This window comes from Sinohyriopsis cumingii, chromosome 2 (assembly GCF_028554795.1).
Source record: "Sinohyriopsis cumingii isolate HCF-2022 chromosome 2, ASM2855479v2, whole genome shotgun sequence".
NCBI classification, from domain to species: domain Eukaryota; kingdom Metazoa; phylum Mollusca; class Bivalvia; order Unionida; family Unionidae; genus Sinohyriopsis; species Sinohyriopsis cumingii.
Window position 1 is genome coordinate 30,952,062 of NC_142962.1, and position 17,129 is coordinate 30,969,190.

Below are 17,129 nucleotides of genomic sequence, written 5' to 3' on the forward strand. Positions count from 1 at the left end.
TATACCTCCACAGACGCACCATTGAAGCTTGATAGCGTCCCTACTTGATTTGTATTCTTGGGGGTTGAATCCCAGTAATATGAGAAATAAACGAGTTTGTGCAATTTGAACTCGCGGTCTAGTTGGCGACGATTCGCAACAGCCTTAGAGGCAATATTAGCTGTGATACGACATATGTGTTCTGAGTCGGTGAACGCAAGTGAGATTTAAGCCAGGGTAAAGGAATTTTTTATACGTAAATACCCTGCTGCTTGGCGGTCAGCCATGGTTTGTCGGGAATGGGAGATTTCATAACAATAACAAGACAAATATATTTGGTTTTGGTTGCACCTGTCGTAATTTAAGTTCATTGCTCGTATAATAATATTATCGATCTGATTATTCGACTGATACATTTTATGTAAAATTATGTTTACTTTACCAGGTTCAGATATCGTAATCGCCTCGATCCTGAATATTATTTCATTGATTTCTGTATCCTTTTCGACGGCGTTAAGGCGACAACATCATTAAACGTTTCGTCGGCGACATCGGCAACGCTTTTCATATTCACGTTGACAAGTTTTGGTTGGGGCGCGCGATAATTCACGTCGTTTGCATAGTTACGTGACTTCACTCCGATGCCGCATTTGAAACATGGTCTCCTCTCCTCAGTTGCTGCTATAAGCGACCTTTCATGCATTCTGCCCTTTTCTCTGACTACTTCGTTTTCCAGAGTACGCTTTAGTGGATGGCATCCGATCGTACGCTCATTAACCGTAAAACATCTTTCACCCATGATATTAATTCTAAGCATCAGGTAGTATCTCATAGGCAAACTGTGTAGCCAGGCTGCAAAGATTAGCTCATTAGCAAAGAATAGCTTTTCTGGCTCAAATACAATTTTCCTGAAGCTGGTATTTGGTCAAATCACTGCATACTTGCCACTATCACGCCAACTCATAAATTATCATCCATTGTGCATGCGTGCTGTAACGCGATCCCTAGCCAGAATAACTTTTTAAATGAGCTTCAGATACGAATTTGAAAACCATTCACTACATTTAAGCCTCTTTTATTTGACGTGTTCTGTTAGTACACAAATACACCACTACATATGATATGTAATTCTCTCATCAGCAAACACAAAGGAACCAGACTCTTTGCTGGGCTTGTGGGTGCGATGTTCTGTACGGGTTTCTAAGCCGCTCAAGTAAGATTAACAATATTCTAAAATTACTGGGATAAAATGTCTTGTTCTTTTACTGCACAACTTATGTACAAAGGTAGGCAGTTTCATTAAATTCAGATTGGTGTTATTTATTTTAATGGGTATACAACGCTCCTATGAAAAAAACAAAATGGAAAAGTAAATTCCGATTAGCATCTATTTCTCTCGACAAAATGTAGATGTCAGGGTTAAATTTATTTTTCAAAGGCAAATCATTTCAGCGGCGGATATTGGTGAGAGAGGAATAATAGCATAGTCGGCAATCACCAACCCTCTTAAAGTGATCGCGAAACAACCAGAACGTTTTATAGACAAACATTTCTTTACAGCTAGACGATTAAAACTATGCCCAGGAAACGCTTAAAATGCAGGAGTTTCTATAGACTTAACACCAGAAGCCCCCAACCGGTGTTCCATCCCACAGAAGACCATTCGCCAAATTGTTTACTCTACCTATGAATGATACTTTACGATTTTCTGGAACAGCTCCTGCCAATAGTGATGTCCCCTTCATGAGATAACCCATTGGGTAGCCATCTACTTTCTCTAAAATGACCATGTGGAGTATTTTGATTTGTGTGGATTACCACCTTTGGAAGAAGACATCATTGACTTTATGAGAAGAAAGACCAAGACGACACTATTCAATACTGGGAAGAAAAAAAATATTTTCTTCTCACTTTTCTCTATCCCTATGGGTCAGGTTAGCTATAGCGTTCCTTTAGAAAAAGCATGGATGTTTTCTATCGCGTCTGCGGTTGAGACATATAAACTGGTGCAGTCGCCAGTGTGACCTTCCATTATTGTCTCCTCAACCCGTGAAAATGACTTCGAAATTAGCCTTGCTAAAAGATGCCCATGTAAATTTACATCGTGTCAGGAAAATCCTGATGCAAAAGCCGGAAGAGATAGAAAATGAGAATGGTTAATGCGCCACAAGACGTGATAGAAGAGGTCTTTAGAGTATATATCAAAACGGAGCAAGAAGAGTGGACAGAAAAATTCAGACTTCAGAAACAATAAAAGAGCGCAGCAGCAAGAACAGCAGGAGCAAGAAATAGACATTGTCGACTGCTGTGCGGACATCAAAGAATTCTCCTTCTCCTCCGAAGAAGCTGGCCGTATTCCCTGGGAAAACCTTCAGCAAGACGGGACCGTAATCCTAGGCAATATGAGGTTTCCAAAACCACTAACAAACAAAACAGCCCTTTTTAGGGATACCCGAAATCTCTAGAAAAGAAATACTACTCTATTGCCAGATTAGTGTATTTGCGTTTGAATGTTAGATGTGATAATATATAAAAGGATAGAAGTGTGTCTGTAAATACTTCGTTTCCCTAGCTTGTAGGATAGTGTGAGATTGGTGTAGGGTTGTATGTATTAGTTGTGGTAGAGTGTGTTGATATGAAAAAGTGAAAAATAGTGTTTCTTTTAGGTCCGCGCAGTCCATGTTTTGAAATTTAGGGTCTTGTGGTGTGGTTATTGTTAGTTTTGTGTAAGGGGGTGTTTTCCTTTATGTCCGTGCTTCAGGAATATAAAGCGATGCGTTCGTCAGTCTGGCTACCCATCGTTGACTGATTAAAGAAAAAATGGAGGATAGCTAAACTGCTTGAGCTCCAGATGCACCTGGAGTATGCCTGTCGCTTTCTGGATGAGCTGGCCGTGGAGGCTATTGCCGAAGAAGCAAGGATAGAAGATGAGGAGGAGAAGACGAAAACGAAAGAAGAGGAGGAAAAGAAGAAAACGATTTTGCCTCGCCTCATCCTGCAACAGAGATGTGAGGTGAAGCCAGCGGTGAGGACACCAAGACCACCACAATGTCACAGCGCCAACCACAACCGAGAGCCGCTGTAACCCAGATTGAGAACTGGGAGTAGGAATTGGAGAGGCAGCGGCAAGAGTGTGGGCCGCAGCGACCGCAACGTAATTAGGCAAACCGTAGAGCAAGGAGTGAAAGAGTCTTCAGAATCCTTAAACAGAAGATTGAGGATATGAAGCCAATCAAGCTCCCTCCGCACTCTCAACAGCTAGAATAAACATTGCATGTGTGGTATTCGACCTGGGAGGTGAATGAATTGACCAGGTGTATCTCGAGCTCACAAAACAGCCCTTATCAGGGTTAATCAGATCTTCAGAAAAGAGAGATTACTCGATTTTCAAAAAAAAATGTTTTTTTTTTTGTTTTTTGTTAGTGTGTGTATTATTTGTGTGGCTTTGGTCCCTTGACAAAACTCTTGTCCCTACACTAATGATTGTTTGTTTTGTGTGAAAGTGTAGTAGTATGACCATAAACACTTAGCTGGTGTGTTAATGTGTGCTTATAAGGATTGGTGATTATAGGTAATATACTAGGTGTGTTTGTTATAAGAAACATATCTTTCCCTTTCCACTATGTGTTGGCATAGATTATAGTGGATTTTGTTGGTATTAATGTGTAAAATATTTTTATAAAGTTCCATTTAGGTAAGCACAATTATCTCTTTGTGTTGTTTGGTATGTGATATGTGTAATTCGTGTGACGGAATGTTTTCCTTCACATCCGTGTTTGAGGTATATAAGGCGCAGTCTTCCTCAATTATGCCAACGTTGAATATGCAACCTCAATTATGTCAACGTTGAATATGCAACCTCACAACAGTGATGGAACCGAATACTGCTAAACAAAGCGCACAAAGCGTGCAAAGCGAGGTACCAAGATAGCTGCCTGCTACAGCAGTAATCCTAGCTCCGTTACAATGAGCCAAAAAGGCCATTGCAAAAAAAAAAAAGAACAAGCCTCCAACTGGAGTCTGAGTTCAGGAACAAAATGAACCACTCTATTACTTGTCTGGGACACTTCGTTGAGGGAAAGGACGTAATTGGAGGAGAGGACGACTTATATTTAGCCAGAAGGAAAAAAAGTAGAAACAGGACAAGTGCGCCAAAAATGAAACCCAACCTTAAATAGGCGGCTAGCCATTCTATCACACCGGCTACTATACCAGGCGGGAAACATGGTCACCTACATCCGATACAGACGCCCATAATGACTACTACTCCTATTCCAACTACAGCTACCCAGACAAAAAATCAGCAGGGAAGGGGAAAAAAAACCCGAAAAGATGTAGCGACGCAAATGGAAATTACCACCACATATGCTACTCTACTACTATCACCGAGATACCTCTAGATATGGAACTAGAAGAGCACTCAGAAGATTTATCAGCAGAAGAAAAAGAAACAGCGGAAGAAGAAATGACTGGCGAGTATAATATAGTTACGGTTCAGGAGTAAGCAGAAAGACTAAGTTTGCAGACAACTCAAAGTGACCCCCCCCCCCCCGAAAAGCCAATAACTTTATAAGCTCTACAAAGTGTATGGCATGGTGGTCACTTAGAAAGAAGAGACATCCCCGCCCCAGCAATGGCTTTTCGCTCAACGGATACTGTCACAGTACCACCCAGCGGCCTATGAGGAAACCCCGCTCACTGTTCTGACGGACTATGCCAAAGCAATTGCTGAAGGCATGGGTTCGAGACAATATCCATGGAAACGTATGAGGAGCTAAATGCAGCAGCTCAAACATGGGACTATGAAAACAGACGGAACAAAGTGCACTTTTGGACTGCTAACACAACAGCCCTTCTTAGGGCTATCAAATTGCCTATTTATTTAACATAAAGTTATCATTTTGTCTGCTGGATAACTGTTTTGGATAAAATCTTTATCGTTGTGGGACCTAATTTGATCATTTCAAGCGGGCGTCAATTTTTTTAACATACTTAATTGACATCTTTCTATGCGTGATACAAACCTCTTGAGTCATTCTGACTTACTGACTGGTATTAATAATTTTTTAAAAAAAATGAAGTACAACTTGTACACTAAATTCAAACTATTATTAAGTAGGAAAATGAACAACTTACTGATTTGGTTAATTGCAAAGGTGGCTTATACGTTATTGGTGTTAGGGAATGTCCAATAAAATAACTGGACTTAAATTTGATTAATCTCTTTTTTTCCTCCCTTGCCCACCCAGACATTATGTTGTGTTCTATTGTTATACAGGTGGTGATATGAACAATTTCCACCCGTCAGAATTAGGTGTCCCAGTGTGACGTCATAGTCGCTGGCCAATCGTGACTGACGTTGCATACTGCTTTGGTTGACACCCCACTGATTGGTAAACTAGAACTTCCTTAAGAACACGAGTGCGTGGGTCCACTCCCACTCATGAAATCCCTCCATTCAGACTTAAAGGGCCCAATTTGGTCTCACGGTTGAGGCTAATTAACAGCACTTTATGCACATAAACGCCTGGGGTTGAGGCACTAATTCCTTCCCCCAGGATTAATTATCAGGCCGCTGTGAAGTCATAAACCTGTGGTGCATGTACAACAGTACGAAAACCATGTAAATTTAAGTAACCAACCAATTATGCCAGAAGGAGGGTGACTAGCCATTTATGTCAGTGACTCCATGTCCAATTCCACAATAGGTCAGATAAGCAACAACAACTTGGAAACACTCGACACAGGACAATCAGTGCTCGAGGTTTACAATATTTATGACCGGGGAGGAAATCACAGAATCTCTGCACCAATGTATACCCAACCGTCTTGTAGTGACAACGAATTCACAGTAGGTGCAGATTTCAACGCCTAAGGCAAAAGATGGCGAAGATTTGTCACAAAAGAAGGAAAATTAATTAAGGAATTGGTCTATAACTCTAACCTAGTGATACTCAATAACGGATCACGCTCCATAATCGCCCCAGAAACTGGCTCACTGTCAGCCATATATCTAACTATCTGTACTCCCAAATAACTACAATAACAAATTGGGATGTAGATCCGAATAGTACATTAAGAAGTGGCCACTTCCCCATAATTATCACAATCAAACTAACCAACTAAACCACACCAAAATGCCAAGGTGGTCGTTTGATAAAGCCGATTAGGGCACATTCAGCTCTATACTGACTAGTGCAAACATAGAAAATCTTAGCGATGGCAACATAGTTATATACAACCAAAACATACTAGAAAGTCTAACAACGGCCGCAACTAGGAGTATACTTAGGACAGGGAGAGGAAACAGCACAAATGCAAAACCGTCAGTCCCTTGGTGGAACGATGAATGCAGAAAAGCCCTGTAGGAAAAGAAAAGAGACTTAAACATATTCAAACATGCAGGACAATCCTCGAAGTTTCTCATATATACAAATCCAAGGAAAAAACAGCAAAGCTTGCTATTAGCACTGTGAAAGAAAATTCATGGCGAACTTACTGCTCAAATCTAGATTTCAAAATGAAATGCGAAAACGTATGGAGCAAAATTATGGCATTGAAAGTAAAAACAATAACAACCATAACCAAAGTAACTGGAGCAAAAACAAACAGAGAAAATGCCGACCTACTTGCCAAATATTTTGCGGGAATGAGCAGTAACAGTAACCACACAACCCTATTCCAAAAGCACCGAAAAATAGTGGTAAACAAATATCCCCACCTTTTCGTCGATTTGGAATAGAAACATATTCCCGAAAATCATATACTTTAGCATCTAAGACTGCAAAAATGCGCTAAAGGGGAAAAATTAACTTCACCCGGAGAAGGCGATTTTGGAAATGAAAATTACCGGAATATACCGGAAAATATGGAAATTACAATTCTCGACCTTATCAGCACACCTTGGAGAAACAGAACTATCCCATTGAAATGGAAACAAGGTATTGCAATTCCAGTTCCCAAAAATGGGCGAAGATACAAAAGAAATAACATCATAGAGGTCAATATTCCTCGTATACAATATTTGCAAAGTGATGTTGAAATTATGATTAATAACAGGCTCAAACATCTAGAAAGCAATAACTTGATACCGAAAAATCAAAACGGCTTTCGCAATAAATGATCCACCCTAAATCAAATATTTAGGCTAGAATCATGCATTAAAGAGAAAATGCGATCGCAACCGTATAGCGATTTTTCTTGACCTGAAGAAAGCTTTTGATCTAGTGTGGACCAATGGCCTAATTGCGAAGATGAACCATCACGGTATCAATGGCCGCATGCATCGGTGAATATCCAATTTCCCAAAAAGACGTCAAATCAGGACAAGAATAGGGGACCAATACTCGGACGCTGATGTACTCGAGAACGACACTCCGCGGGGAAGTGTCTTAAGTCATACCCTATTTAAAATCTTGATCCATGATCTAGATCAGTCTGTCGACCTCGATCTATCTCAGTTTGAAGATGACAGCGGCATCTGGAAGGCGGGAAACCCATCCAATAACAAAATGATCAATGAAATCTAAACGAGCCTACATACAATCAGACAAATGGGGATTAAAACTTTCTATAAAAAGACAGTAGGAGTAACGTTTTCACCCAAATCAAATACCACTAGAGAATACCCGATCCTTCACATCCAAGGCGAACAAATCAAATTTGAAAAAATAGCGAAATTAATGGGCATGTATTTCGACGAACATCTAACTTGGAAATTCCACATCATAGAACTTCTTCGATCATCAACCAAGAGTAAAACCTTCTCCAATATATTAAAGGATTTAAATGGCGGAGCCGACGAAGGTACGATTTTGACACTATAAAGATCACCAATTAGGTCTAAATTGGTTTATGGGTACCAAATTGATATATATTAGATACGCGGAAAGAATCTCAATACACGAAGATCCGCATCACACAAAAACCATTATCAGAAGATGCAACACCCCATCCAGACGCAGGTTAGTACCAAATCCATCCGGAGGAAAGAAGATCCACGAGTTAAGTAAAGCTCTAGACACACAAAACCTACAAGCGCATCAAATTAAATTTGCTGATCTAACTCTATGGACATGTAAAACCCCCAAATCAACTACTAGCGATAAGATTTGGATCCAAACACAACCATCCGGTAGAAAAATGCAAGAATACTAACCGTTATTGATGCGTCATACAAAGATTACGTCAAAATCTATAATGACGGATCTAAAACCAATAATCCCGACAGAATAGCAGCTGCTGTAGTTATACCAGAAAAGAACACAGAACTGGAAGACCCTCATGACAACTGCTCCATATATACAGCAGAAGTTTGGGCCATAAAGGAAGCACTCAAATGGGTTCGATGAAACAATATCCGCATATCTATAATTATTAGTGACTCACTAAGCGTTTTAAGATCACTAGAAACCAGACACTCTGACAGCAGAGCCAATTTCATGAAAAAGACCAATCGTCTCTTAAAGAGCATCGAATATAATAACCAACTTATAGAATTTTTGTGGGTATAATCTCACATCGATATCCCTGGAAATGACACAGTGGATCTAGCAGCTAAGCTCAAACTCAAAGAAACTGAACATACAAAATTATCGGAAAATTGTAACGTGAATGAGATAACAGCCATAAAAGACGCACACTGTACTCTATTAAAAAGAACGATGTGCAGGAGCGCACCAACGCCCAAGCTGGAATTTTTTGTTTTTATCAAGAAACATCAATAGAATTAGAACTGGAAGAACCCTATTAGTCAGCAGTTTTAGAACATACCTACTGACCAACAGAGATTGAGGCCCAAATTGCCCTCACTGCCCAACCCATGAGACTTTACAGCATTTCTTCAATGTGTTTCATAAATATCAGACACATCAGGAAGCATTTACGACCCTACACAAATCTGTAGGCTCTCCATCGTTCTACCCGGACTTTTTGGAGCACACCAATCCCAACCTCAGATTGACATAAATAACATATTGTATTTCCTTAAAGACATAGGTAAGCAAGGAAGAATTTAATCGTAACCTTTTCGCCATATATTTTCAACAGCTTTCTTTGTTTTAGAAAGCCCCATTAACTCTATCAATACCGATTACAACCCTTTACCGCCCTTGTCAGTTTAACACAAGCAATGCAACTAGTAACAAATTCAACAAATCCTACACAATACAATTAAGTATCAGAAACTAAATGTCATGATGATCATGCCTTGCAAAACACAGATAGAACACTCCGGCTTGCGAAGGGCGTGAGAACATCAAGTCGCGTAGGGCTTGGTTACGCCGGAGCTCGTACTCACACCCAACACTAGCTAGACTGGTCTTGCTTGTCTTTATATGTCTGGCTCATGATTCCATTGGAAACCTGAAACATACAGAATCCTTAATCAATATATAAGGCAATGGAATAAAAACCGCCCAAATCTTATGCAATCTATTCCAAAGCCATTATTCATGGAAATAGCAATGACAATAAATACAGGTCACCTCACAATATAGATAAAGATCTGTCTAGAAGTGCTAACAACTTCTAATATACTACTACTATCCTCTGCTCTCTAGCACTAGGATGAAGTGGGGAAAGAACTATAACTTTATTATAACACTGCAACTGTCCATCGAAATGTATAATATATAAGGTGGCTTACATCACAGCTATCAGACCAGCCACACAACGTGGCAACGATTGATTCAAATATTAAGCTATCTAATTACTGAGGACCCCATACCAGAACTAAAAGGTTGTCAAAAATTCGAGACCCTCAGGCCCCGCTGCACAATGCGGCACACCAACTAGATATAGGTATTTAAGGCCCCAACTAGGTCTATAACTAGAACAAAATTCCAGTCATCAGGACCACCGCACAAGGCGGAACCATTCTAACATGGGGGCCCCGAGTGACCGAGCGGACTAAAGCGCTCACCGTTAAGGATCACTACTATCGCACCTCTGTTTGCGTAGGTTCGAGTCTCAGGTTCGGCCAATGTAGTTATGTGCGAAAGCTTGCCAGTAGCTTCTCGTGGGGTGGTGGTTCTTTCCGGGGTTGTCCCGGGTTCTTCCTCCACCATTAATACTGGCCGCCATGTATAGCATATCTTGTGCTGAAAATGGCGTTAAACCCTACAACATCAACAACATCAACACCATGCCATCCTTAGTTTAATTGAAACCAAAATGTCAATGTTCTAAATAAATGACCCAAAAATGTGATAAGCATTCACACTTCATTCCATCCTCCAAATTCAACAGCACAGAGTATCATTTATCCAAACTGTGACAAGACGACATCTTTAAATTTAGGAATCATGGGAACCAAAACGAACCAGGATGTAAATAAGCGGCTCCCTTGCCGTCACCATCCCTCCTGCCTTTCTTCGTCTGAACATTCGAATCAATCAGTGTGCCATGGACGCTATAAGGCACTGAGGGGATGAGGCACCATAGCGCCCCCCCCCCCCGAATAATTAATAAGCCCTAGTATGAGGGTATCAAATAGTCGTACATGCCCGATGGGCAATAACGACTCAAATCCAACAGTCATTCAGTTGTACCATTCATCATTGATTGGTAAGAGATGACTACAAACTACGCAGACAAGATGCAAACATTGCAAAAGGTGGTAGACGATCTAGGTATAGTGGAATAGTTACTAGTAAAGGTGGAAACAAGCTTGTAAAGTTACAGAAGAGTCTAAATGGAAATTAATAATTTAATGAAAGCCAACTATTAAGGGGTCTGATATAAAGGGAAAAAGAGGAAAAGGATGACAAGTAGGCGAAGCATAGAATGATAAGTTCATGACAGGAAGAGAATGAAAAGAGGGAAACAAAAGAAAGAGTAGGAAAAGGAGAAGAAAAAGAAGAAGAAGAAAAATGTCCTACAGAAGATGAGGAGTTGGTGCAGAAGAAGGAATTACAGAAATTTGAAGAAACCCAAAAGCTTTTTTCAGGGCCAATAATTGCTTCGAAAAGATTATATTCTCTTTGCCCCCCAATGTTTTTCTTAGCATTGTATAGTTGTTTGTTTATTTGTATATGTCAATGTCTTTTATGTCTATGTCTATGTTGTGTTTGTCCCTATCACACCCATCTCCCTATATAGACCCACCCACATTGTTCCATTTACTCCCTTGTCCCTAAACAATCCCAGGCATGTTCAATTCAGATGTTCAGTTTCCCCTTGTCCGTATAGTGGCTCACCCTGTTAAATTCCGCATGTCCGTAAAGTGGCCCACCAAGGTAAATTCCCATTTGTCCGTATATCCCCCATCCTGTTTTTTAATGGTAAGTCTTATTGTCCGTATATCTCAAATCCTGTATTTTAATGGTAAGTTCCATTGTCTGTATATCGTCCATTTTTTTATTTTAATGGTAAGTCCCATTGTCCGTATATCACCCACCCTGTATTTTAATGGTAAGTCCCATTGTCCGTATATCCCCCATCCTGTATTTTAATGGTATGTCCCCTTGTCCGTATATCGCCCATCCTGTATTTTAATGGTTATTCCCATTGTCCGTATATCGCCTACTTAGGTACTTAGATCCCTTGCCTGTAACTACGAATAATACATTGCTTGATCCTTCCACGTGTGCGTATAATTTGAGGGTTTTAATATGTCATATTTTTAAACAAATAAATATATGTAAAACCTTGCTTCCTACTGATCCCATTGTACAGACATGGCATGAACTGGAGTTGTCTATTTCAAACACAATACACCTCACGATTTCGTGGAATTTTATATGTAGTCATTCACTTTTGAGGATAATCATCCCCTTAGTACAATACTGAATAGTGAAAATTAATGTCATCTGTTACAAAACCATGTCCTTATATGACACAGAAATCATATGGAAATACCGTGTTTCACTCGTAAACATGCCTTCATCTTTATGGTACTCTTGCATTGTCCTGTTTCAACAGACCGCTATTATCCGTGCGTAAATGATCAATGAGGTGTTGATTTTGACGTTCATGTATACTGCACCTAATACATCTTGCAAGATAATGATATTTCTCTTGCTTACATAATTATACCATTTCATTGCGGACTTAGTTTGCATACATTCTCTACGAACGAAGGTGAAAGTGAGATAATAATCGATGAATGGGAAGTGTAATTTCTAAATATCCCAAGTACTTCCCGATGTCAAAATTACGAAGAGTAGTGTCCCTTGTAAAAGGTGCCAATGATATTGACAACAGATGACATCAATATGCGTTAATCTAATGTGTGTCAGTATTGTTAAAGAGGAGTCATTCCGTAATATGTATTAAGTGGTTGTTGAAGAAAATGAACATGCTTACTAATATTAAAACTAAAATACGCAGTAGTAGTAGTTGTAGCAGAAGGAGGAGGTAAACAGCAGCAGCAACAACAACAACATCAAACTGTACGAATGTTCGAAAATTTGTTGTTCGTCGTTGCACTGGTACTCGCAAAGCTGTCAATGGAACTCCGTTGCATTTAATAATTAAAAGATATATGAATAGAAATAAATCGATAAAGGTTTTCAGAGCCTATGGCCCAAATATTGTGCTTTATTTCCCTTTTGATAGTTAAACCAAATAAATATTTGTTTATTAAAAAAAATAGTAGTAGTAATAAAAGTAATAGTAGTAGTAGTAGTAGCAGTAGTGAGAAAAGGAGCAGAAACATGGAATCTTTACTCCACAAATATTCGAAATTATATGTTTTTCATCATCCATCTAGTACTTTCAGGCTTAGTAATGATGATTCACTTCCCAGGGATAATAATCACATGAAGCTTCTTTAGATTTAAAAATGATCACATACCTTAGCTAAATAAAGGAATGCAAAACACTCGAACGGAAATCAAAACGTATTTACAAGACTCTAGACAGTGACATGATATCATTTATGTTGACCATCAATAATCTTCAAAAAAAAATATAGTCAAACTGATGAATTTTGGAGCATTTTAAAAATCTAATTTCACCAAATTGAGAAGTTAATCGTGATAAATATGTGGAATATTGACAATAATGATAGTTTATGCAAATCAGAAATATCCACATTTCAACAAGAAGAGGCAGCTGATTAGCTTAAAAACAGAAAATACTCAAAAGTGCCCGTATTAGGTCATCTATAGCAAAAACGCAGCTATACTAGTGCATGATTCCCGCGCGGTGATTGGTGTAGAGACTGCCACGTGGAAATCTGGTGTCGTTGGAGAGATCATGACCCAAATAACGTTCATGGTTTCATTTGCAGCCAACGTTGCATAACTCTTCATCTGTGTCATGTAAATCATGGGCGTTTTGAATGAATTCGTGCATGAACGCGTGAGAAGTCCTCGGGACTATGATGTGGTTGGCGATCAATTGCTGACAAACTGATGCAGCCTCAGCACTGGCTACTGGTGTTTTTTTTTTACCCAAACAAACGGACCCAACGATAATTCCAAACGATCCCATTATTTCGTCGTTCGATGGATTGTGTTGCCCTTGCCAAAATTTCCAGTTTGAAAAATGTATCAGGTATTTTATTTTAATATTCCAATCGCTCACGAGGGGCATTATTACACCCGATAATCTCCTTGAACATCCATGTGGACCATATTGTAGTGTTTTGAATCCGCTGATATTTCCAACACTTGCTCACACCAGTTGAGGGTATGGTTAGTTCAGGAAGCATAGGATTTTCAAAGATCCACTGGCGACCTTTTGCTTAAATGATTGCTGTGGTGACTGCGGCTGTAGAATATTTTCAAGTGCCACTTTGACAACGTAGGCGGTTACACAGTTGCCTTTTGCGAAGACTCCAACAATCTTTCCGATTACTCCATGTCTTCTTGGATTTCAGCGGTTTCAGCGGTTCCTGCAACTTCCTTTTTCGCTTTGGTTTGATGAGCCGTGTTTTAATCCAGCTAGGAATGTTTTCATGTGCAGTTTTATCGCGAATGTAACATATCTTTGACACGTTTGAGGGCACCTATGAAATTATGGCTCAGTACTGGGTGTTTAAGAGCAGCTTTGCGGCCTCGATAAGCATACTCTGATGTAATATAGCTGGCATGTTTTGACATTATATTTATAATGGTCGTTTAAATTTTTGCTTCAAGAACAGAACATACTTCTCCCCCGTTCCTGGTCAATTCAATCGGCAGGACACTATACGGAGCTGGGGTGACCCACGTAAACATGTTCCAAAACATATCTTAGGAATGGTACGCTTAAATTCAAGTCCAATGAATGTTTGCGACGCCATGTACGTCAACGCCATAAAATATCATCAACATGTTGTAGGTGTCCCAGATCACTTTAGGCATGTGTGCATGTCAGTGGGTTACACAGATCACGTCTGTACTTTCTCGTGGGGTTGTCTGGTGTTCAAACATTACCTCGTTATACACGATATAGTTATTTGGGTCCATGGCAAGGTCATCAATCACTGCGGATTCATCTATCTTATAAAAGAAGTCGAAAAGAAGTCGACATACATCCTTGAGTACTTCATAATATTCTTGGTTGCGATCACGTAGATTGAGTTGCAGTGGGTTTCACCGGATCTAACCGCGCCATGGATCAATGCCAGCACGGAGTTTAGAAACATGTCAAAGGGCTTGGGTGGTCTGGGCTGTACCTTCGCAGAGAAATCAATGACCGAAAAATCTGCGTTTCTTTTTCTATATTCCTCTATAAGTCAATCATGCATTCATTTTTGTATGTGATGCTGCATAAGAAAATCTTAGTGACAATCCACACCAGCTGTAACTCTTAATGACATTGCAGCGATCGGGGAAACTTGTGTCCGATGTGGAGTAAACAAATTTACGTTCGTGAATGGACGACAAAGCCGTCGAACTTTCAGTTTCAATGGAACAGCTGAAACCTCCGGGTTTTATATAATACAAACTCGGTAGTGATATTACTCCCATGTTAATTAAGCTAGTCGCAATACAGTTTAGTAGATATCCTGGTGACAAACACATCTTTGGATACAGTTACTACGGCATAGAACATGACTGGATATAAGACTGTCATCAAACACTCGACCTAAGCCCGTCGATGTTGCATGTTACCGGCACGATCTAGGCTACAAAGCATCAGACTGTATTCGTGCGCGTCAACGTGCCAATATAGGTCTCATCCACGAATTGAAAGTAATTACAGGTCAAGGCGTCGGCGAGCGAATCTTCAGCGGCTCATCAAAGGATGCATTACGGCTAGGATTCTCATTGAAGGTCGATCAGTCCACTCTATGGAGGTGAACCAAAAATATAATAAACATAGATAACTACAGTATAGCTGACGAAAGGACTTTGTTTTCCATACGCTACGCTCTTGAGCAATCTCAAGAGTTGGAGACACAACATCACTGAGTCATATTCGCGCTGAACAAAGAAATCACAAGTGCGATTTGGCTAATGTCCACTGAGGCATTTCAACAGAAAACTGTCTTGACACTGAACCGTAAAACACTTTGTAACCGCATACGTTTGACCTACACGGAAACATTTGGTCTGCTATATATATGCATTACGCGAGGTAAAAGGTAGAGAACGTTATGCTAGTGATCCGGTATTGCTCATTGATGCATTTGCGATGTAGGACCGGACAGACATTCCGCGACAACCAACACTCTACCATTTACCACATGTGGTGAATTAGAGGCTCGTCCACCAAATAAAGCATTTGTGTGAGAGAAGTGAAAAGTCATTCTCGCGAGTACGGATATACCTCCAAGATTTATTTTGGGATCGTTCGCATAAATAGAACCTGCATCAGGGAGTATCCGCTGCAGGGTTTCCAGTGGGGAGAAACTCACCACGGTACAACAATATAGACCCATATAATATTTCTTGGACCAGATAAGACTAGCTGTGCATGCAAATTCGCACCGTTCTTGTAGAAACTACATTATATATGTTGTTCGAGATATCTTTCGCGACCACAACCCGGTGTACTCCTACAATCGTTTGCAGTCCAACTATAATCAAGTACAAATTTGGACATAGACCCACATTATTTTCGATTGGTTTGCCAGCGCAGTTGACTTCGAATTTCCCTACAACTTTCTTGTTAGTGTTGCTGAAAAAATGACACTGATCTGTCGGATACTCCATGGTATCAGATTGTTTACCAGAGGCTTATATCTTCCATGTCCACGTAGACATCATTGGTAGTAAAAGGCATCAACAAAGAATCGATATCCATGTACTGTACAGCACCTTAATATTGTTGATGTACCGCGTTTTCATCTTGTTATAGTAGAACTCGTACATGAGCAGCATTGACAAGTCTAGTACTGACGGAACAACAGATATGGTTTTGCCAACTTCAGTTTGCCTTTCGTGCGATTTACATCAAAGAGCCCACCATCAAAGATTCTGTGTTACTTAAATCCCATTTTCGCAGTCAATCGGTTCAGTTTGCTTTACTCGGTGTTCATGGCAAGGTCAAAGCGAATTCGTTTTTGAAGATTCCCTATGTATTTCCCGAACATAGCATCAAAGTCCTTTTCAAAATCATATGTGGAGGCACTTTGCATAGCCGTGTTTTTTTCTATAGAAGTAACGCACTGGATCAAGCTTGTTCACACGCAGGCTGTATCACGGAAAGTCTCAAAGATACTAGCGATGAGTGGAATTACTCGATCTGTGGCAACTGAGGTTCAGTAGACGTGTCCTATTTACTTATGTACTCGTATTGGTAGATTCCTTTACGAGTGTGCAAGGCGAACTTGGAACTTACAGCATCAGCCCACCCTATCGACGACTGATAGTAGAACAATTTTGCCAGGAGAAACTCAATTTCTGCTGCTAGGTTGTTCACCGTTTTGTCAAAGTTGGAGTTAAGAAACTTCAGCGAGTCAATATACTGCAGCTGAAACGTCATGCATTGTCCATATTGTTGGTGATGGCGTTTATAAGCGCTTTCGATATTGCTGAATCCCATTATTAAGTGGCCACCATACCCAAGGAAGTGATGAAACACCAATGGAATGTCTGTTTTGTAGGAATAAATTCCTATAGGTAGATTATATGTACTGTGCGCGGCTCTTCTGTGCGCACCATTGATGTGGCAGCGATAGAGAGACGGCGGAAAACTCACGCTAGTCATCATTTATGATATTCATTTCTGCAGGCCAGGGAAGCCTCTGACAGATTCATCTCGCTGAAACGTCC